This window comes from Heterocephalus glaber, unplaced genomic scaffold (assembly GCF_053883595.1).
Source record: "Heterocephalus glaber isolate CG9 unplaced genomic scaffold, H.glaber_assembly_v1.0 deba00000676, whole genome shotgun sequence".
Lineage (NCBI taxonomy): Eukaryota > Metazoa > Chordata > Mammalia > Rodentia > Bathyergidae > Heterocephalus > Heterocephalus glaber.
The window spans coordinates 5,617,880-5,640,932 of record NW_028258156.1 but is presented as its reverse complement, the minus strand read 5'-3'; the positions used below and the strand labels follow the sequence as shown (position 1 = coordinate 5,640,932).

Below are 23,053 nucleotides of genomic sequence, written 5' to 3'. Positions count from 1 at the left end.
GTTCAGAGAGCCACAGTGAATGAGGCAAAGATATCCTACAGCTTAAATCAGACTCCTAGACAAGACACCTGGAGAGAAGAGACCCAAGAAGCAAGAGGACACTCAAAGCTAGCAAAACATACAGCCTACTCAGGCTACTCACCTGTAGGAACAAAGAATCTTAAAAGTAGCTCCTAGTAGAAAGACTACAAGTTCAAGGACAGCCTGGGCAACACAGCAAGACCCTGTCTCAAAATAAAAACAGGGAAAGGTGCACATAATTCAGTGGTAGACTGCCCTCCGGTTCAATGCCCAGTCCTGCCCCACCGGAAAAAGTAGCCCCTAAAGCAGAAATGGTGAACCTTTTAGGGACGAGTGCCCAAATTCTAACCCCAAACCCACTTATTTATTGCAAAGTGCCAACACTGCAATAAAACTTGAACACTGAGGTTTTAATTTAGAAAAAAACAACTCATACATTAACTTTTGTCTTAAAAGAAAAACAACATGTCTGCCATAGGTTTACCACCACTGCCCTAAACTAATGATGCTGTGAGAAGACACTATGAAAACTAGTGCCTGGTAAAACTAATTCCGAGTCACAGAAACACTGAACCTTTGAATTGCAAGGGCTCAGATTCATTCTCACGCCCCAAGCAGAACTTCAGAGCAGCTCTCAGCCTCTGCTAGAATACTTTTGTGGATGAACCTCAACATCAAATACCCTAGAAGAGATCCTTCCATGTGTCAGGCTTAGGCTTTGTTTCTATTTCTTTCTTTATTTCTCACAACAACCCTATGACATAGGTCTTGTTCACATGTGGAAACTGAAGTTTGAAGATATCAAGTACAGTGGACCCTCCAGTTACAACCAGCCTGACATACAAGCAACTTGGGTTAATTAGGTTAATGGAATATCCATCTGCCCCTTAGTATCTATAGCTTGTACCCAGGTAAATATCCAGATCTCAGCTGTATTGACTTAGTTACACCCAGCCCTCAGGAACCAGCTGAGTTTTTAAGTCAAGGGTCCAGTGTAACTTGCTCAAGATCAGGAGAAAGACAGAAGCAGGAGTGATCTCTGGGAGCTGGCTTGGCACTTTCAGCTGGGCCCTGGTGTTGCTAGGAGCCAGCTCTTGAGGATATGAACAACGTCACAGGACATGAACATCACGCAAGGCCACACACTCTGTGACTATGAATCAAGACAAAAAATGAGACCACTGTATAATCATATCTAACCACAGACCAAACACAGACATTGTCCAAACCACAAAAATGACCAAATACCACCTCCCTTTCAGGCTGTTAATGAACAGCTGCTGCTTCTTGATCAACCACAGCTGTAGCTTCATGCTGACCTTTCTCTCCTGTTAATCAAGACATACAAAGGTTGATGATGGAATTTCCTCCACTTCCACAAAATCTAATCCAGAGCAAAGTCCTGTTTTCCTAAACACTCTCTCCCAAAGCATCTACTACAAGGTCTCCCTTCCTGTAAGGAGCAATGAACTCAACTTATCCAAGTCTTGGTGGTCTTTGGCTGGAGGGTCTTCCATGTCACCTAGAGAATTAGTGATCAGCCAATATTCTACCCAAGCTCCACCTGACTCCAGAGCTGGTGTCCTTGACAGACCTGTTCTGCTGATCTCAGTTCAGCAGAACTTTTAAAATTTCGGCTACATAGGATTCATTCTATAAAGTCAACAGTGTGTTTAAAAGAGTAAACTTCAGTTATTATAGAAACAAAAACTGTTTGGCACAAAATCATTATTTTTCCAGTATCTGGGGAAATGAGACATTGCCATACTTGTGTACTTGTCTCATTGCTAAAAACATCAGCATAAATTGAATTATTTTTCGTTTTCTAAATAATGAAGTGAAATGCAGTGTACTAAATTAAAACAGAGATATGAAACTTTATTTTTTGGTGTTTACAGTCCAGTCTTGGAGCTCATGTTTAATGAGAAGACAAATAAAAGGTGCTCTATCATATATTCCTAAAATAAAAATCAGTGTGTGAAATCAAGCAAAAATGAGGGTCACAAGGCAGGTAAGAGCTTGAAGATGGAGACTGAAGGAGACAGCAAACGCTTTTGGGAAATGAAGCGCATAACAGAGAACGAAGCCTAATTAAGAACAAAGAGGAGGGCCGAGGGTAGCTCGTGGCAAAGCCCTTGCTTGCCTCGTGTGAGGCCCTAGGTTGGATCCCCAGCGCGGGAGGGAGAGACAGACTCAATTTCTCCCGGCATTTTTCGATTATAAGCGCTTGCCGGCGGTGGATTTTAAAGATGATTTTTACTCTCCATTTACTCAGGTGCTTCTCCAACCCCAGTGGTTCCTAGACATCCATCCCCCTCACCGTTCCCTTCAGCCTCTCAATGAGTAGTTGTTGGTTTATTCAGTCCACAGCAAACAACTGAGAGCTGCCCCCTGGTCTTTGCCCGTCAGGTGCAGCTGGGTCAGGGGGTCCCCGTTAAGGCTAAAAGAAGCCCTAGCAGAGATCACCAGAGTCATCCCAGCCCCAGCCGAGAACACGGAGCGGAGACGGCCTCCGCCCCAAGCCCCGGGCCCACGATCACCCGGGCGGAGGCGACGGGGAATCAGGGACTCGCTCCCGACCTATCACCCCGCACACACGCACACTGGCCCCCAGGCCGCGAAAGCCCCCGCATCACCCAGGGCAGAAACCGGAAGGGTGGGAATGAACGACAGGGGACCGGCTAGCGAAGGGGTCGGGGAGAAAGAAGGTGCAGGCTACATTGTGAGGCCAAAAAAGGAAGCGGCTGCGATCCGGAGGTCGCGGGAAGGGGCTGGTGAAAGTGAGTGGGGGAGGACCAGGCAATGGGATGGAGATTGGGGCCGGGGACGCGGTGGTCGGGGCGCGCCGGGGCCCGTCCGTCGATTCGTCGGCCTCAGGAGGGAGAGAGAGGCGGGGTGTCCTAGGGAACGAGCTCCACGGAGACTCGCCGCCCCGGCCCGGAACTCCGGGCTGAAGAAAGAGGCACAGGAGCTGAGCCAGAAGCTCCCGCCCGCCGCGCACTTACCGCGCGTCGCCGCTGGGTCCCGCGCAGCCGCGCGCTCCTGCCCGCGCCGGCCCAGTCGGAGGAGTCACGCGCCGCGCCGGGGGCGACACTGCAGGAGCGAGGAGCGCGCCCGCTGGACTTTTGCTCCCTCGCTGCCCCTGGAGGCGCGGGGCGGGGCGGGGCGGCGCTATGACGGGCGGTGGCGAGGTCCTTGGAGACGCCCAGGGCGCCCTTCAGAGGTCACCTCCTAATTTTGTGACTTCGCCTACGGCCCGGGTAAGGGCTTTGGGGTCCTGGGTCAATGAGCTCGGCCTCCTGTCCACATGCGGGGCTAACGGCTGTGCCTAGTCGCGGAGCCACTGGTTCACAGGTCACCTAGGAAAGTCCCAGGCCGCCCTGGCACCTGCGACACCCTAGTGCATGCGCGGTGCAGCCGGCTGGTGTGACTTGTGACCACGTGAGTCTACGCTGAGCTCCTTGAGGGCTAGATGCTCAGTAAATGCTGAAGGAGGGAGCCTAGTTGGTGCTCAACAATTGCTTATCCTCTGGGTCAGTTTCCAGAGATTATCCCTCGGGCAGGGAACATGAGAAAATAACATTTCTGCCCCCTGAGAACTACATTTGAAGAAGGCGGTAGGGGCTGGAAGGGCCCAGCTTTTTCTCTGTCTTCTGAGTGCAGTTTGCCACCTCACTGTGAAGCCTTCCCTCATTATCCGCATTGTGTTAGCTCACCCTCAGGAACACTCCGGAAGCCCTCCTCCTTTGCTCTTCTCACTATCTGTGAGACTATGTGCATAATGCTAATTTCACTTATCCTTCTCTTCCCTGAAATGCCAGCTCCAGGAGAACAGGGACTTTGGTCTGCTTTGTTCATTATACCCAACTCTGAGCTTAGAACTTATGTCATAGTAGGTTTTCAGTAAATAACTGTTGATGGAAAGGTGAATCCTCTTTGTATCTCCAAGGAGATCGTGGAGTCTCCTGCATCTTTTCAATGCCTGGTACAAAGTAAGTGCCCAATTAATGGTTTAAATTGTTGGATGAATGAGTAACTAGAATTGGTCGAGAATTACTGTCCCTTTGGGTCCCTTATCTTCCCCGTTGGATTAGGTATTAAAAGAAGAGTCATTATCCCGGCCTGGTCATCGGGCTGGGGATTTAGCTCAATGGTTCCAGAGCCTGCCGTGCAAGTGCAAGGTCCCGAGTTCGATCCCGGTACCAAAAAAAAAAAAAAGACTTTTCATCTAGGTTATTGGCCCTGTTTTCATAAAATTATACTTGCGCGTGCTCTGGTTTGAGTGTATCGCCCAGTGTTTCTATGTTGGAACGTGAATCCTCAACACAGTGATGATGAAGAGGTGATGAGGTCACATAGACTTTATCCTCATTAAAGGATCCATGCTGTTACCTGGGGGGGGGGGGTTGACAGAAGGATGAGTTGCCTTCTCTCTCTCTCTCTCTCTCCTCTCTCTCTCCTCTCTCTCTCCTCTCTCTCTCCTCTCTCTCTCCTCTCTCTCTCCTCTCTCTCTCCTCTCTCTCTCCTCTCTCTCTCCCCTCTCTCTCCCTCTCCCCCTCCCTCTCCCCAAATCGTCCTCCCTCCCTCCCTCCCTCCCCATCTCCCTGTCTCCGCCTTCCACCATGGGATGATGAACAAGAAGAGCCTCCCCACACATGACTGGATCTTGGACTTCTCAGCCTCCAGAAATGTAAGAAATAAATCTCTGTTCTTTACAAATTACACCATCTCCAGACTTCCATTCTGGCAGCACAAAACGGAATAAGATAACTCTGGCTTAGAGATTATTGCCTCCAGGCCTAGAGCATTAACCTTAAGAACAACCTCATAAACATCAGGCACCTGCCACCTCGCAAGGCTCCAGTCCTCAGTCTCACCTGATTACCACTCATAATTGAGGCTGCATGAGCTTTTTGGTGCAGTGCCACTCAGTGGCTTCAAATTCTTCCACTCTTTCTGTTTTGTTTGGTGCCTTTTAGTTAAATGCCTTAAGGAAAGAGTATCAGCAGCTCATATGTATGTAGCACTTTAATATACTGTCACCAAGCATGGTTCTGAATATATGGCATAAATGATTGAGTCATTTAATCCTCACAGCCAATTGGGAGTTCAAGTTAAATAAGGCACAAACAGGGAAATTTACCCACCTGAGAAAAGACAGCCAAGATTTTAACCCAGCTCGTTGTCACCATCTGAGTTTTTAGGGTACAGACTCTGCAGAGCAGAAAATAGGCACAGTAGAGGTCACCCCACCCTGTAGTGTTTGACTTGCCCTGTGGGTTGGGAGGGAGCATGAAAGGAATCGTGTTGAAGGACAGCACACCACCACCACATCCAACTACTCTCTCTGTCCAAGGCTGGGGGATATGGAAGATTCTGTTCAGCCATGATTTTTTTAACAGTTGTGCTTATTATTAGTAGTAGTTGATGATTTCAGATGGACCAATACAAGATGGGAATTTCAGCCCAATCAGGAAAAAAAAAGTGAATAAAAACAAAACATCAAGCTGGGCATGTTTACACACATGCCTATAATCGCAGCACTCTGGGAAGCCAAGGCAGGAGGACTGCAGGTTCAAGCCACCTTGGGCAACTCAGGGACTTAAAGAGACCCTGTCTAAAATCAGAACTAAAAAGATGGGCTGTGAATATAAGTCACTAAAGGTGCTGGGTTCAATCTCCAAGAAAGAAAAAAAGGGGGGAAAGAAAGACATCAAATGCCAGTCTTTTCCATCATAGAAGTGAGATTCCTTTAAGAAAATGGAGTATGGAAATCCCACATAAATTGGGTGATTATAATGAAGACAAGTCCATGTTTTTCTTTAAAGATTCATTATATAAACTATTTTTTAAGTTGCAGAACTTCTGAAACACATGTATGGGGTATTGGCCATTCCCTCTTTTATCCCTAGATTCTTACTGAGGTAATTATATGTAAAGAGCAGCAAAAAATCAATACAACTCATTAATGGGCTGTATTTTATAAATGAACACTTGAGTAAGCCGGTTCTGCATGGCTGCCAGAAATATTGTGTAGTTTTTCAGAAACTGCCCTTGGAGACCTGGCTCTTACAGATGAACAGACCCTGGGAGAGGGAAATCACAGGCTTTGATGAGTCAGATTAGGGTGGATCCAGCCTACAATTTACCGGCTGAGTGACCTTAGGCTAACTGTGGCCCATTTAAAAATTAAAGTATTGTCAAGACATTATGTAAAGTACTCAGCACATAGTAGGACTCCATAAAAGTTCATTTCTTTTCCTTTATTACTTTTCAGTTAAAGTTGCCTCTAAATTAAGCTTAAAAATTTTCACCTTTGCAAGTTTCTTTTGTCACACTACAGTTTTCCAGAGAAACATAGCTACTAACCAAAATAAAATTTGGCATACATTGATATTTTGTATATATATATGTATATTCAAACTGATTTAATTTAGTCCCCTAAATCCCAAAAGTACTTTTTAAACTAAGAGACTATATTACCAATACATGTTACCAATTACTGTTTTTTAAACAAAATGTTTTATGCAGAATCAAATATGGTCCAAACAGAATTAAGTGTTTCAAATGTCTTAGGCACCTCTTGTTCAATTGTAAGGTACAGGCACAGGTAAGAGAAAAACAGACATTTATGTGGTAGCCAGTAATTGTCAAAATTAAAAATTTAATTTTAAATATTATTGGGCAAATAAGTGAGTCTGAAAGAATTTGCTGCCCCAGTTATTGCCGCTTAGCAAACCACCCCAAAACTTAGTAGCTTGAAAAAATTGTTTCCTTATTTCTTCCAGGATTGCAGGTTAGGACTTCAGAGCAAGTGTCAGCTGGATGGTCTTTCAGTTCCACGCAGTATTAACTGAAGTCACACAGAAATGTATCTGGAGAAGGTGGATGACCTAGTCTAGAGGGTCTCAAGTGGCTTCACCAAAGTCACAGTCCATTCACTTATGAATTTGGGGAGAACACAAACACTGAGACCACAGCAACCCAGCCTGAGCCTTGCAGGGATGATGGGAAGTCAGGGCTCAGCTGGGGCTATCAGAGCTGCTCCCCAGGCTGCCTCATCACAGTGGTTTCAGGAAGGCAGACTTACATGGAGGCCCGGGCTCCAAAAATCTCCAGATCCAAGGCCTGTGACAGCCCCTGAGGATCCAGAATGTAACTTTCACAACATTTTATTGTTCAGGCCAGCCCAGAGTCAAAGGAATTATACTCTGCCTCTCAGTGGGGGAAACAGCAAAGAATTTCCAGACTTCATGGATCTACCACAGTTTTTCTATATAAGAAAAGACAATGCCAATACACTCTTGTTTATAGCAGTACAATTTGTAATAGCTAAATCTTGGAAACAACCCAAATGCCCATCAATGGATGGACAAAGAAGATTTTTTATATATATACAATGAAGTACTACTCTATCATAAAGCAAGATAAACTTGAGACATTTCTAGGTAAATGGATGCACCTTGAGACCATACTCTTAAATGAAATGAATCAAACACTCATGTTTAAGTATCGCATTGTTTCTCTGGTGTGAGAAACCAAAAGGGTAAATAAAGACCAAAATGTATAACAGATATTGGAAAATAGGAAGAAAATGTTCAAATGGGAAGGAGAACAATGGAGAGGGGAGGGGAAAGGGAAGGAAAAGAGAAGAAAAGAGAATAGGAAAAAAATAGAAACAAAACGTTTGTAAATAAGGAGGGTAAGAAGGGTTGGAGGGTGGGGAGGGGATTAGGGTAAAAAGAATCAAGATATGTACAGGTACCAACTCCCTATGTTGAATGTGATATATATCATATATATGAAAGATATGTCTAAAATGTACTGATAAAACAAAAAGACAATGGCAGTAAATAAAGTTAGTAAAACAACTGGTATTCTCTGTTCATTGTCCATATAGAAATGGATGTCACTTTAGCATTAAGGAAACTTGTTTCCACTATTTTTTTTTTTTTTTTTTTTGGTACCGGGGATCAAACTCCAGACCTTGCCCCTGGGAGGCAGGCAGCAGAACCACTGACTTAAATCCCCAGCAACATTAAGGAAACTTGTAACCAGGTATGGTGGCATATGCCAATAATCCCAGCATTTGGGAGGCTGAAGCAGGAGGACTGTGAGTTTGAGGCCAGCCTGGGCTAAATAGTGAGGGCCTATCTCAAAACATCAAAAAAAGGAAAGAATATTTGTAATGAAGACTAGTAGAACTCCACCAGATGTCAGATTTATAAAAATATTCAGTGTAATGAAACTCAGCTCCATGAAAACTTTTCCCATCCCATCATCGTGACCATTATTTTCAGAGTCTCATTATATTGCCTATGTGTGGAGAACACTTTGAAATAAGATGGAATTGTATAACCCTAAGTGTGCTGTAACCCTGAAGTGTGCTGTGACTTTAAGAGTGCTGTAACCTAAGTATGACATAATCATAAGAGTGATGTGTAACCATAAGATATGAAAGTAGAACCTTAAGCGGTATGGAACTGATAAGGGTGTGCCCTGAACTGGACAAGGCGTACCCCCGAACTGGACAGGGTGTGCCCCGAAATGGACAGTGTGATAAGTCTGAACCAATACCACAAACGCCCAGTTAGAATAGTATAAAAGGAGCTGAAGACCCCAAGCAAGTCGACAATCCGTCCCACCGACCAGTCGACCAGTCAGTCTGCTGATCTGACTACCGACCGAGACATCTGCACTCCTGATCCCGCTGGAAGGAGCATCGCCGCCAACCAGACGAGACCAGAGGATGAGGCAAGCGGAGAGACGGATAGCCTAGGGCCGACTCGACGCCCTTCGTCTCTGGATCGGACCCTCTGACCCCACGGGAGGAAACGTCGCTCTCCCATAAGGACTTGCGCGGTACAGGGACGTGGTAATTGGCAGACTTAATATTGTGTGGTAATTGCATATTGTGTGGTAATTGTATTGAAATGAATTATGATAATATAAGTGTGTGAACTGCCATCCGAGTCCGAGTCCTCTTTACCAACGGTACCTGCTCGCAACACTATGTAGCCCAGGATGGCCTCCTGCCTCATCCTCTAGAGTAGCTGGGACTTCAGGCATGCGCCCCTGCACACAGCTCTTATTATTATTCTTAACTATTGTCCAGCATCCAAGTTTTCTATGTCCAGTGCAGGGAAAGGCAAAGTCTATGCATCCAATGTCTTGTTAATTGAAAAACTATGTATTAAGGATCTACCATATGCTGTGGGAGAAGCTGAAGATCACCTCCACTCACCTTAGTAGTTGGGAGCCCTGTAACAACAAAAACAAAAACTAAGAGAAAAACAAGTTTATCAATGTAGGTAGTGCAGGTTGCAGAGGGGAAACTTTGATGAAAGTAACTCAAAGAAGTGGCTTACAAATTTGGCTTATGTAGCAGTAAATTGGTAGAGAAAAGACAGGATGGGGTTCTGAAAGGTGGGAAGAGGGCAGAAGTGTAACATAGGAGAGGAAACTAAACCTACAGAGGAAGTTTCCCTTACTGGTTCCTCCAGTGCTGCTTCTGGGCTGTTAGGAGTCCAGAGTGGTTTCCAGTAAAGGAGAATTTACATCCTGCTTTTAAGAAAAGCAGAAGAATGGAGAGCTTCTCCTTTGTTTGCTGCTTCTTAATTGCCTTTAGCTCAAAAATGTCCAAGAGGCATATTTGGGAGTAACATATTCTGGTTTCCTTCTATGCCAAGGGCTCTATTAGCTACGGAGGACATAAGGGTGGGTGAGGGCAGCATGGGCCAGGCCCTCCGTGTGCATGCAGCTATGTCATCTTTCAGGGAAGCAGACAGGTAGACAGTTTGAATAAGGGTGAGAAGGACAACGCTGAGGTGTCAGGAATACCAGGAAAGGGTATGAAATGTGGCACAGAAGCAAAGGGAGCTGATTTCAGAAAGTAAATTAGGGTAAACTAACTGTGAAAACAAAAATTCCCAAATTATAATGGCTCCAACACAATAGTAGCCCTTGTTTTCCTCAGTAAACAGTCTGAGGGAGTTTCAGGTTGTAGGAGCAAGGGAGAGGGGCATCTTGGATCCTGGGAACCCCGCTGGTGGAGGCACTATCTGCACCTCAGGCTATGAAGCTGCTCTGGCAGGGAGGCCCCCAACAGGCGACGAGGGAAGGAGCTGGCCACTGGGCCTCCTGGGAGATTTTTATGGGGCTGGCACTTTCATGTTTCTTCCTTAGCCAGAAATCGGTTACACGGCCCCTCTTAATTGCAAAAGAGGCTGGCAAATGTAGTCTTTGTGCCCAGGGAAAGAGGAACTAGGGTCCCACATGATAGAAAACTCAGCTGCAAAATGCTTTTAGAGGACAAGCAAGTGTTGGCCAATTCAGAGCTTTTATAAAGAATCCCAACCAGGATATCCCAAGTCAGCAGAACTGATTTAGTTTAAATGATAAATTTTCAGGTTGCATAAACATTTTATTAGGAAACCTTTCTTAATTCTCCACCTGGTTGAAAGAATATCCAAGAATGCAAGGAGATAGAGGATCTATCTGGGGATAGAGGGGGTAAAGGATGGGTATTTCCTCTGTAGCACTTTATCACCAATGAAACTTAGCTGAGTTATAATTAGAGGGGGGAGAGTGGGAATTGTATACACATCTTTTGCTGGTAAGGTCGTTAAAAGGCTAATTGCAGTGGAAAAAGCAATTTGGCAAGGACAAATTATCTTGGCATCTGACTCCTTCCAGACTGATTGCTAAAGGCACCAGCCCAATACAGTACATTTGTTAGCCTGAAGGATGGAAGAGAAAACAATGCTGGAAGTTGAGCCCTTGTCACCTGCGCACCTTGACAGACACCCTGAAAAGTTTTATTTGCTTCACACTGTTGGTAGAGGTGATTTTTTTTTTTTCCTAATAGTATACTTTGTTTTGGTTTTTTTTCTCCCCAAAGAACTGTACCTGTCTGTCATCTGACCTCCAGGCTAGTTTCTCTGAAGAATCTACAATAATGGCCGGAAGTGAGCACAAAGGAACTTCCTATTTCAAGTGGGCTTGCTTTCTGCAAGTTCATCTTCCTTAGATAACATCCTCATACCAAAAACCAAGAAAAACATCAACACAATCAAAAACCAAATCCCAGTGTCAGTGTGAGGGGATGACTAAGACTCAGCTGTTTCATGATTTTAGAGTTGGCACAAGTGCTAAGTTGGAGTCCTATCTATGCCTCCTACTTGCTGTTATCACCCCTCCCAGCCTCAATTTCCATGTCTGTACTGTAGAAAAACACCCATTTGACAGGGTTACTGGGATGAGTTGTCTGTCATGATTGAATGATAGCTATGATTACTAGTTTCTGATTTCCATCCCATTTTGCAAACATCATTGAATGCTACTTGCTACCTAAATAAGGCTGGGTTACCAGGCTTAAGAAGGTTATAACTACTAGAGGAGTGCCTTGCTGCCAAAGCTTAAAAAGAACCCCATAAGCCAGGTGTGGTGGTACACATCTATAATCCCAGCACTCTGGGTGACTGAGGCAGAAGGATTGCAAATTCGAGCCCAGTGGGGCAACTTAGTAATTTAGTGAGACTCTGTCTCAAAATGAAAAACCACTAGCTGGGTGTGGTGGTGCCTGCCTATAATCCCAGCACTCAGGAGGCTGAGGCAGGAGGATCTCTGCAAGTTCAAGGCCAGCCTCGGCTACAAAGTGAGTTCAGGGCCAGCCTGAACTTCAAAGAGAGACCCTGACTCAAAAAAAAAGAAAGAAGGAAAAACCACTAGGATGTAGCTCAAGATGAAGGACTCAGGTTCAAACCCCAACAGTAGAAACAAGACAAAACAAAGATGGGTACAGTAATTCTCGATTGGCAGGGAATGCTGTGGGTAAATCCATCTTGGAAAGACAGCCTTTGACTAGGACCTTGCAGAGAAGGAGCCATAGACGCTGAGCAGGTGTGCTTGAAAGCTCCTGAAGTTCCATTTCTCATTTCTCCTTTCTCACCCAGGAAGCCGTGTCCCCATTGGGTAACGTCAGACATCCCCTCCAGGAATGCTTAGCTTTTGCATTTCACAACAGAAGCTAGGTGATATATAAATATCATGAATGTTGATACACATCCTTTTAGCTTAGTTACCACAATGGGCACCAGACTAAATATCTATTTTTTTAATACCTACTTTGTGTCCTGCATGACCCTTTATTATGCGTTATTTCATTGAGTCATTGTACAACTCTTAAGTATTATCACCCCTTGTGTTACACATGGCAAAAACTAAATCCTAGAAAGGCAGGCCTCAAATCTGGTGCAATTCATACTACAATTTGAACTCAGGTCTGAGTCCATAATCTAACTTCTGACTGAGGGGTGGATTTGGGGAGAAAGTCAAATATTTAACATAAACCTGAATGTTCAGACAAATTAATATGTATCCACTCAAAACAGATAGATTTTTCTATTCTTTGGGGGAGGGTGGCAGGTACTGGGGATCAAACTCAGGACCTTGCATTTGCCAGGCAGGCACAGTGCCACTGAGCTACATCCAGCCCTAGTTTCTTCTATTCTTAAAAGTTCTGAGATAGTGACTCCTAAACTAACTTTTCTAGTCTAGTCTAGTGATTTCTGTTACCCAGATATTAAACATACTATTTTGAGTCCTAGAAATCTATTTTTCTAGAAAAGTGGGAAGAATTAGGTAGCATAGCTTTAACTTGATTTCAAGGGATGAGGAAATTGTAAGAACTTCCTTTCATTTTAATAAAGCTTTTGTCATTTCTTTTAAAATTGCTATAAACTACAATCATTATAGCTCTAAGAAATCAGATAAAATTAAGTTAAAATCTTTTTTATCCAAAAAGATTTTTCAAGAATATAAAATATTTTTATGTCATAATTTGGAGGCTGATTTCCTCTTTTGTGTCTTGTCTGATAATTTTCCATTATTAGAGAGTCTAGAAAAAAGTGCTTTTGATAGCTCCCAGGCATGTTTATATAATACTTTATTAAGTGCCATCTGCTTTTGCTTTATTAATGTTTTATTAAGGACCATCTGGTTGTTGCTACAGATCATATAGACTCTCTGATGAGTCAATTCTCACTCATCAATAAATTATCAAGTTTCATTATTAGCAAAAGAAATTAAACCAGGTAGTGGAAAAAGCAGAGGACCAAGATACCCATAGCCCAAGACCACCCCCTAGCTGCTCTTGTAGCCAGCACAACCCCTCTTTTCAACTGAAAATTGAAGGCTGAATCCAGCTCTGAGGTTATTTGAATCTTTAAAATTCTGGATCAGAAGTGGAAATGCAGTACTATGGACCAAACAGACAGGAGGTCAAGATAGGGGATTCTGCTTGGGAAAGCTGAAAAACAGCTGCTGGGCTGTCCTGGGCCTGATGGACAAAGAATGGGTAAGAGTTAGTGTAGATGGGGAGAGTGGACACCCAAAGGCACCAGGGGGGCATAATGTAAGATACTGGGGTGTAGGATGGTGTAGGATACTGTAGGATCCTGTAGGATACTGGTGGCTGAACAGAGACTGGAAAGATAGGCTGGGACCAGGCTGGGAGGCCTTTGCTTGACAATGGGGAAATGTCATTTAGATCTGTACACTACCCCCCACCACCAGCACACACACTTTGTTCTTATCTTAGGAACCATTCAAATGGGCCTAGCCAAAAGCACTGGTTTCTTCCACAGGCTAAACATTACCCTTAAAGCCCAATTTCCCAATGGATGCCGTCAGTACACAGGTGACAAGTGGGCCCTGGAGATGTGAGCCCCTGGCTAGTTTTTTTGTTTGTTTGTTTGTTTGTTTTTTGGTACCAGGGATGGAACTCAGGTCCTTGCACTTGTGCAGCAGGCGGCGAAACCACTGAGCTAAATCCCCAGCCCCTTGGCTGGTTATTTTGTGAATACTTTTATTTTCTATGTATGCAATGACTCTACAAGCCCTACAGCAATCCAGTCTGCCAAATTAATTTGCTTATCAAGTGATTTTTATCAGCAGTTCAGACATGAATAGCAGTTATATTAAATTATATTACATTGTTGTATTATCTCATGTTAGTTCAATGAATGAATGACGATAAAGAGAGAAAATTCACTCAGCATATTCATTGAATCCCTAGTATGTGCCAGGCACTTTCCTAGGCTCTGGTTTTACAAAAATGGATTTAAACAACTCCTCTCTTACAGCTCATATTCTAATGGGGAAATGACAATAAGCAGCTTGCCTAGCATGCATCAAGGCCCTAGGTTCAATCCCCAGTGAAGGAGGAGACTGGGGCATGGCAACATGGCTGGAGCAGTGGGGCACCACCTGCCAGTGGAAAAGACTTGCTAATCTTAGGCACAGAGCAGCAGCCTGACACAGGCTCAAGCTGAGCCCTGCACCTGGTATTTAGTTTAGGTCCGTGGCTCCTTGAACTCTGGGAACTCCTGAGTGACAAGATTGTCTTTGGCGTGATAAAGTTAGGCAACTTCAGGGTGGGGACTTGTCACCAGACAGACTAAGCCAGGTGATTAGAAGGTTAGAACTTTCAGCCCCATTGGAAGAGAGGTGCTGGAGATTGAATCCAATCTAATGGGCAATGATTTAATCAATTACGCTTACACTGTAGGACCTCTATAAAAACTCCTAAACCACAGGGTTCAGAGAGCAGTCTGGTTGGTGAATGCACTGAGGTACTGGGTGTACTGAGAGAGGACACAGAAGCTTTATGCCCTCCCGCTCACTTTGCCCTATGCATCTCTTCCTTTTGGCTTCCCAAGTTATGTCCTTTATAGTGAACTGGCAATAGTAAGACAAGCACATTCCTGAGTTCTGTGTGAGTCATTCTAGCAAATTATTAAAACTAAGGAGGGAGATATAAGAACCGAGTTAGACACAAGTGTGGAGATCTGGAGCCCTGATGCTTACAACTGGTGTCTGGAGTGGGGGTGATCATGTGGGACCGAGCCCTTCACCTGTGGGGTCTGCATTGACTTTGGGAGTTGGTAGCAAAATTGAATAGAATTGTTGGGTGCCCAGCAGATATCAGGCAGTCAGAGAATAGGAGAATTGGTCAGTGTCAGAAAACACCCCAGAAGCAACCTGAGAGGAATGTAAGCAGAGAGATGAAAATTCTAAGTAGAACCACAAAGAAATGGTAGAGATCCCAAAAGACTGAACAAGAGGGAAGACCGACTTTGCTGGGCTTGTTCATAGACTGGACACAGCTGAGGAAAGAAGAAATCCCTCGAAGGCCGGGCATTTAGCTCAGTAGTTCCATTGCCTGCCTCATAAGCGCAAGGAACCGAGTTCGATCCCTGGTACCAAAAAAAAAAAAGAAATCCTTCGAGTTTGAGGATATGTCACTAGATACTTTCAAAACTAAAAATCAATGAGAAAGATTGAAAAAATAAAAGAACTGAAGTTCCAAAGTCTGTGGGACAACTACACAAGGCATAACATGAGCTCAATGGAAATACCAGAAAGAGAAGAGAAAGGATCAGGAAAAAATATTTGGAGCAATGACAGAGAAATTCTCAAATTAGCATCAGGCTCCAAACCACAGATCCAGAAATCTCAAGAAGAGCTTTAGGATAATAGAAAAACCCAACAAAAACACACCAAAAAACTACACTGGGGCATATCATATTCCAACTGCAGAAAACCAAAGATAAAGAAAACATCACACACACACACACACACACACACAAAAGAAATCATAAGGCACATGGAAAACAGTGGTAAATACCAATATGAGGAGGACGACAAAAAAAAAAGGACTAAAGAGTTTTATGAGATGAGGAAAGGTTTGGATTTTTAGATAAAATGGCTGAAGAAATATCACCCGAGGGGCTGGGGATTTAGCTCAGTGGTTCTGGTGCCTGCCTCACAAGCACAAGTTCCCGAGTTCGATCCCCAGTACCAAAAAAAAAAAAAAAAAAGAAAGAAATATCACCAGAAAGGGGACCTTTTAGTGAAATTATCATGAGCTCTTGAATTCATGGTAGATACAGCAAGAATGCGTTTGTGCATTTGGAGTCTGTAATGGGCCACTGGTGCATCCTGTCCTGCAACTTACTGGCTGTGTGACCGTGACTCTGGGCCACCCCACTTTGACAGGATGTAGCCCTAGTCAGTACTGGAGGGTTACAGGAACATACCTCAGCAAGGTCGGGAAAGAGCATGCAGGCTGTCTTCAAGAGCTTCCATGGAGGCTCTACATTCACTTGGGGTTCAGAGGTCCCAGATGGCTGCAGAACTGCTCCTGTGCCTGCCTCTTGTGCGACCACATGTTAAGACTGGCTGACTGGAAGGGAGAGAAGGGACTCCTAAGAAGCACCATTGAGGCCCATAGCAGTCAATCCCCTTCCAACTCTACCAAGAGAGCCTGAGTGTGAATGGACATAGTAGCCGGACTATCTCTGTCCCATTAGCAAGGCCACTCCATTGAGAAATAGCTACGACTGACTTTTAAAGACCTTATGTCCTGCATTCACATGAAATGACCCTTAGCTATAAGGGCTGCTGACAGAAAGAGCCAGTTACACGGGCATGGGGTATCTCATGCTGTGATGGTAATTCTTCCCCAAAATAGGTCTCTGGTGGACCCTGGTGTACGTTACATCCTCCAAAACAATAAATGCCACCATGGGAAGTCTTCTTGGAAAGAGCTGACATGTTAGAAACCCTCCCACATCCTCCCATTGCTCCTTGATGTAGAACCCAATCCCTGCATCACATGGCCCTTGCCCCTCCCAGCCTTCACTCTGTGAGGAATGTGCCTCACCTGTCTCCCTTCAGGTCCTCCAAAGTGCTGAGCTCCTTTCCACAGGAGTCCCAGCTTTTCACTCAGTCCCAGATTTTCATACAGCTGCCTCTTGTTTATCCTTATATCTCAGCTTGACCTTCACTTTCTCTAGGCAGCACTTCCTCACCCACAGACTTGATGTCTCTCATATATTCTAGTCTCTTTCTCTTCTCCTCCCCTCCCTCTCCCTGTCCCTCATCCCTCTCTGTCTCTCTGGTACTCAGGATTGAACCTAGAGGCTTTGCACTGAGCTCCATCCCCAGCTCTTTTTGTTTGTTTATATTTATTTAAAATCTGAGGCAGGGTCTCACTATATTGACCAGACTGGGCTAAAACTTGTACTCTTCCTCAGCCTCCCAGATTGTTGGGATTACAGGCCTGTGGCACCCCACCTCGCTTCTTTATTTTCTTAATTGTAAATAATAAATGTGTGTGTTGCTCTTTGGTTTTCTGTAAGCTCCATAAAGCATGCCTGTTTTTACTTACTTCTTTACTCCAGTGTTTCACAAGATGTCTAGCACAAATTTGTACTCCACAAATACTTGGATGCATAAATGAGTGGGTGAGCAATCAACTGTGGCGGTGGATTAGCAGTAAATCCAAGTTCAGTTGTTGACATATTTTGGTGCCTAATAAATGATAGCTGTTGATTTTTATGGATACATTTCTCACCAGATTCTAGTAGTTTCCATGACTGACTTGGTTTTATATCTTTGCTAAGCTTGTTGGGATTGTAGGAATGGATATCTATGTAGTTCGGTGATACTTTAGACACCCCAGTTGTTGGAATTTAGAGAGGTGTGTTTTTCTGACTGACTGCTCCTCCTTCTGTATGTTAATACATTTTTATTTATAAAAGAGGCTACAGACTTGGTTTATTTCCAACAATGAAATGGCATTCCAGGATCTATGGGGATGAGGTGAGGCAGACACCATAGGTCAGTGATGGTGAACCTTCTGGAGACCGAGTACCCAAATTGCAACCGAAAACCCACTTATTTATCACAAAGTGCCAACACTGCAATTAAACCCGAATACTGAGGTTTTAGTTTAGAAAAAACAATTCATACATTAAAAGAAAAACACAATAACAGAACTTTCAATGATACAAACAGTTGGCTGCAGCATGCATGTCATAGGTTCACCACTACTGCCTTAGGTGCTGGTTGCAGATGATGGGAATTGCATTGCTATGGGATACCATGCTCTCGAATCCCAGGCCACTTCCTGGTTCGGAAGGCTCCAGCCCAGCAAATGTGCAAGGCAGAGCTTTAAAAGAGAATCAACTTGTTCTACATTCATACCTGAAAAGTCTGTCTTTAGTACCCTGGAAACTCACCACTGACAATAAAAAAATTCTTTTTAATAAACTCAATTCCATTCAAGCTTTTAAGCCTTTTGGGTATAAATGAACTCAGTGTTTAATCTTACATCAGGACCAGAATCACTTCAGTTATAATTCTGCTTTATGATTTAAACATCTCTAGAAATATAGCTGGTAACTGAAGCACACTAAAAAAAGTTAAGTGTGATGGCTTAAGATAAAGTGCTATTATTCTTTCACATTTTAGTCCAAATCATAAATCCACATGTCCATGGACTTCATTTTAATATGGCTTATGACTAATTCATTATAATTGTATTCATATTTGATGGCAATTCACATTGTTCTTCCATTTACTAATTTGTAATTGGTTTTCTTTGCAGGTCCCCATTTTATGGAGATTTTTCAGCATCCAATAAATTATGCAGATCTAGAGAATTTCTAATAATACTCTTAATAGTCTTAATCACGTTGGAATTTGTCAATACAGATCCCTCCCTCCCCCACCCCCCAGAAGAGCTTTCTGTGATTGTAAAGTAGTGATGGCATGGCCCTTGGATCTTGCTGAGCTAGTTTTCATATAGCCTGACCCCTACCCACAACTACATCTGTGGATTTAACCAAGGAGGATTGAAAATATTTGGGGAAACTTCATCTGTACTGATCACACAATTTTTTTCTTGTTGTTATTCCCCCAAATAATACAGTATAACAACTGTTTATTTTACCATTTAGATTGTTTTAGGTATTATAAGTAGTCTAGAGATGATTTAAAGTATTTGGGAGGATGTGCAGAGGTTATATGCAAATGCTATACCATTTTGTATGAGGTATTTGAGCATCCATGGACTTTGGTATTGGGGGACCTGGAACCAGTCCCCTGTGGATATGAGGGGGCAACTATCTACAAAGGAATATACCCTTTGTAGGAACTCCTCCTAGAATCAAGTGCTCGCATTCTGAGTTGTTAAACCTCTTTTTGTCAGCTATAGAATGCTCCCACTTCCTGAGCTTAACAGAAGGCTCCAAAGCCATAACTACATTTTCCCTTGTTCTCAGCACAGCCATCTCTTTGCTTCTTCTTCATCATGGTTTCTGATCTCCTTTTATCATTAGTTTCCTGTACTTCACGGTATGTATCTCTGAAATGCACAGATCTCTTTTGAAAGTGTCTGAGAGTAGGAACAAATCATCCCTGCCATCATTAGGAAGGGACAATCCTATCTTTCTAACAGATTCTTGTATCAATACAGGTCTGAGTCATTAAGGGACTTCCAAGTCCTGCTTATCCTTCACCTCCTTATAACTTCATCCTGTTTGTCTCCAAGAAGTGATCTTTCTCAGAGTTGTCTTCCATTCACATCACTCACGTGCTCCTGAACACTAATAATATATGCTTGCTCTCTTCTTTTTAAAATTTATCTTTCACCCTGACTCTTCAAATCAGAACCAAGACTTCCCGAAAGATGTCATTGCTTTTCCTAGAACTTCAAACTCATGTTCTGACTTTGAAATCCAGAATCTGGAAAGTCATCCATACTTACTCATTTTCTTTGGAGTGGACCCAGATATGGAATCCAGCCCCTGTCTGTCATTTACACAAATACCACCCACGCCAGGCGTATGTGTATGGAAGATGCTATTGAATGCTTGGGGAAATAGAAGAATTTAAAAGAAAGCAAAACAAGCAACTAAATATTGCATAATAGGTGACCCTAGGATGTTGTCATCCCAGTGGTTTGTCTTCTTTCAATTCATACTCCTGGGGTGTCATATTTCACCAACAAATTAATTTCCCCAAAGAAGACAGTTCCTTTCATAAGAGGAACTCCAATGACAGGTTTTATGGTGATTTTCCTCATCTTGTTACAAAATATTATGTGGACACATTATTTTCCTAACTATAATATCGTAACCCTAAGAAGACAGAGCCCTTCTCTCATATTTCTTAATAACTCAGGAAAAAGGAAGGGGCTGAATATTGATAATTTGCTATGTGACCAGTGCACTGCTAGAGAACTTTTGTTAAATTGTTTGGTTAGTTTCTGTACTATGAAATCAGGGTGTTTATCTCCACTTCTAGTAGTTTGGAAACTGAGACTCAGAGATGAAATAATTTGCCTATCATATTGTTTATGGAAAATCAACACAGATGGATAAAATGACTAGAATACCAGGATACTTCAGGATTGCAAAGGGCCCTTCAGATCTTTGCTGAGTTGTGGTAAGGATGAGCTCTTGGGGGCTGGCCATCCTGGATGTGGTGGGATTAATTCTGAGAAAAGAGGAGTCTCAGAAATGGGAAGATGAAGTCTGGAGGACAGAGTCAGATTTCATCTATCACCATAAGCCAGTTTGGGGGTTTAGTTGTTTTAATTTTTTGTTATGAGAAATGTTAAAACTGTACCCAAGAAGATTTTATATTAAGCTCCCCTGTATTCATCATCCCACTTCAGTAATTATGAACATGTCCGTGATCTTCTTTCATCCATATCCAGCCTCACCACCTGAATTAGATGAGAGTTGAATCAAATTTAATGGCTAGGTTCAGTGTTGACCTTATGGGGAAATTTGATTCTGTTCTCGGCCAATTCAGGTTATGACCAGAATTGTGGAAAGAATTCAGTCCCTGAACCGAGGTACTACTGTATTTTAATTTGAAGCAAACCCTATGTTTCATGTTATAACCAGGTCTCCAACACCTCAGAAGGATTTGCTTTTATGTCATTGAAAAATTCAGTTAAAATTAATGCCTTAATACATTGCCTTAATGAAAGCCTCCTGCAGCAGATATAAGCTCTATTAAGCAAATAAGCTTGTAGGCATGGAAAACCTAAATGGCATTCATTCTGCTTTCTTAGGTCACTCAGATTTAATTTTTGAACCAATCTGATGCAAATTATGTCCTTTTGTTGTTGTCTTTTTTGGTATGGGGGGTCAAACTCAGGACTTTGCACTTGGGAGGCAGGTGGCAGAACTACTGAGCTAAATCCCCAGCCCTATGTACTTTTGTTTTTAAAAACAATAGAAATTCATTTATGTGTGTGTGTGTGTGTGTGTGTGTGTGTGTGTACCCCTAGTCATACATATAGTGCCAGAAAATAAAAATTTATATTCCAAAATATTAATAGTTTTTCTTGGGGTGGTGTGAACTCAGGAAATTTCCAGTGTATTCTTTCCTTTTAACTTACAATTCTTAGAATTTTTATTTCTAAAAGTAATGAATATAATTCTATTTATTGTATTATACTATTTTATAATTATATTTATTTATAATTTCTAATTATTTAAATTTCTAAAAGTAATTGTGTTGGACATCTTTTCATCATTGTGATAAACATCTTAAAAGGAGGAAAGACTGATTTTTGGCTCACAGCTTTAGAGGTTTCAGTCCATGGCCCTGTTGTTTTTGGGTCTATGGCCAGGTGATACTTCATGGCAGAGCCATGTGGCAGAGGAAACCTTTTTACCTCACGGTAGTTGGGAAGCAAAGAAGGGCCAAGGTCACAAGGTCCCTTTCAAGAGCACATCCTCCATGACTTAACTTCCTTCTCTAGGTCCCACCTCTTAGAGATTCTGCCACCTTCCAGTAGTGGCACAGATTGGTGAGACAGGGTTTTACATACACACCTTCGGGGGACATTTAAGATCCAAATGATAACAGCAATGAATTACTTTAATGATTAAATAAATGAACAAAAATATCCATCATAAAAAATAAATGAAATCCCAAGATACTTTTATGGAAACACACCGAGTTCCCTACTTAGGTTAAACTCTTTATGATAATGAAAAATATGCATAGAGTTTTAATCAATCAGCATGATGTGGACACCCTGAAATTGCCCACATAGGTGGTCCTCTTGTGTGCCTATGGGTGGGTCAAAACCTGCCTTGCACATTATCTGACCACACCAATGATCTGGCTGAGGCTTTTAGGGCTGCTTCAGAGAGCAAGAAGTAATGTAGGAAATGTAGTTCAGGAATAGAACCATTGAAAGTTGGAGTGTTGTACCCTTAGGGAAAAAAGGGTAGGTTGTTTCAGATGAGTGCTGTACCAGAAAATGCTAGGCATACAGAGGGTCATTAGCTCTCACTGGGATCTTCCTTGCATGTAATCTATTGAGCATCAAAGCCACTATTGGTCTATGAGCCCGAACTTCTCTGCTTCCAAGAAGCAGCGCTGACACATCCCAAGTCAGCTAACCAGTGTCCCTTCCGAACTTTGAATCAAGAGTGGTATCTCGTGGTGGGACCAAAGGAGATTGAATCCTAATGAGTTGTATTGTTTCCATTTGTTTTGCCATAAAGTTTATGAAACCAAACTCCATTTTCTGATTTTTCTGCTAAGAACATGTATTGTGCAATTAAAACATTATTGTGCCTTGAATTCATTCCGGCTTCCCATCTGTTCCCCACAAAGGCTGCTTCTAAAAGAGTGGGTGTGAGGAAAGGAGCAGAGAGAGAAAGGGACTAATCAATTGGTTTTAAATGCCACTTCTCATTCAGAAAGGGAAGTAGAGATGCTAGCAGAAGGACCATGTTGCAGCCTCCCCAGGAGAACTTAGTAATAAGCGGTTGGAACCCAGACATGGTAGATCAGATGATGGGTCTAGAAGCCTGGCTGAAGAGCTCTAGAGCGCTTCAGACCTCAGCATCAGGCCTCAGGCTGAGCAACAAGAACAAAAAACTGTTCAACAAGCATCTTTAGACCAAATGTACTTGTATTAATTAGGAAACAGGATAGGATGATGTAAACAAAGAAATCCCATCATTATGCCCACGTCCAGCCAGCAGGAAGAGAAGTCCAGAGGGAGGGGAGGTTCCTTTCCTTTAAAAGGACAACCCAGAAACTGCACACACATCTCACAACTTTTGAGTCAGAATCTAGTTACATGGCCACACCTAGCAGGCATCAGGAAATGTCATCACTAGCTGGATAACCATGTGCCCAGTCAGAG

The 23,053-nt window shown here is 43.0% G+C and overlaps 1 protein-coding gene and 1 long non-coding RNA gene across 9 annotated transcripts in view; one reads left to right on the top strand and one right to left on the bottom strand.

Annotated features, from left to right (window-relative positions):
* The window catches only part of Gsdme (gasdermin E), a 128,327-nt gene extending 124,102 nt beyond the window's left edge, over positions 1–4,225 (bottom strand). For 5 of the 8 annotated variants that reach the window (XR_002393092.2, XR_015449340.1, XM_021254111.2 and 2 more), the window contains exon 1: positions 3,027–4,220. The gene's annotated coding sequence lies outside the window, so the exon portion shown is untranslated. Of the gene's footprint in view, positions 1–142; positions 2,964–3,026 lie in introns of those variants that run through there. The other 3 variants (XM_087206650.1, XM_021254113.2, XM_021254112.2) reach the window with 3 other exon arrangements.
* On the top strand, positions 3,842–9,024 carry LOC147829231 (uncharacterized). The gene is made up of 3 exons (XR_015449342.1): positions 3,842–4,013; positions 4,664–4,711; positions 6,810–9,024. It is a non-coding gene; the product is annotated as an uncharacterized LOC147829231 (long non-coding RNA).
* The last annotated feature ends 14,029 nt before the right edge of the window (positions 9,025–23,053 follow it).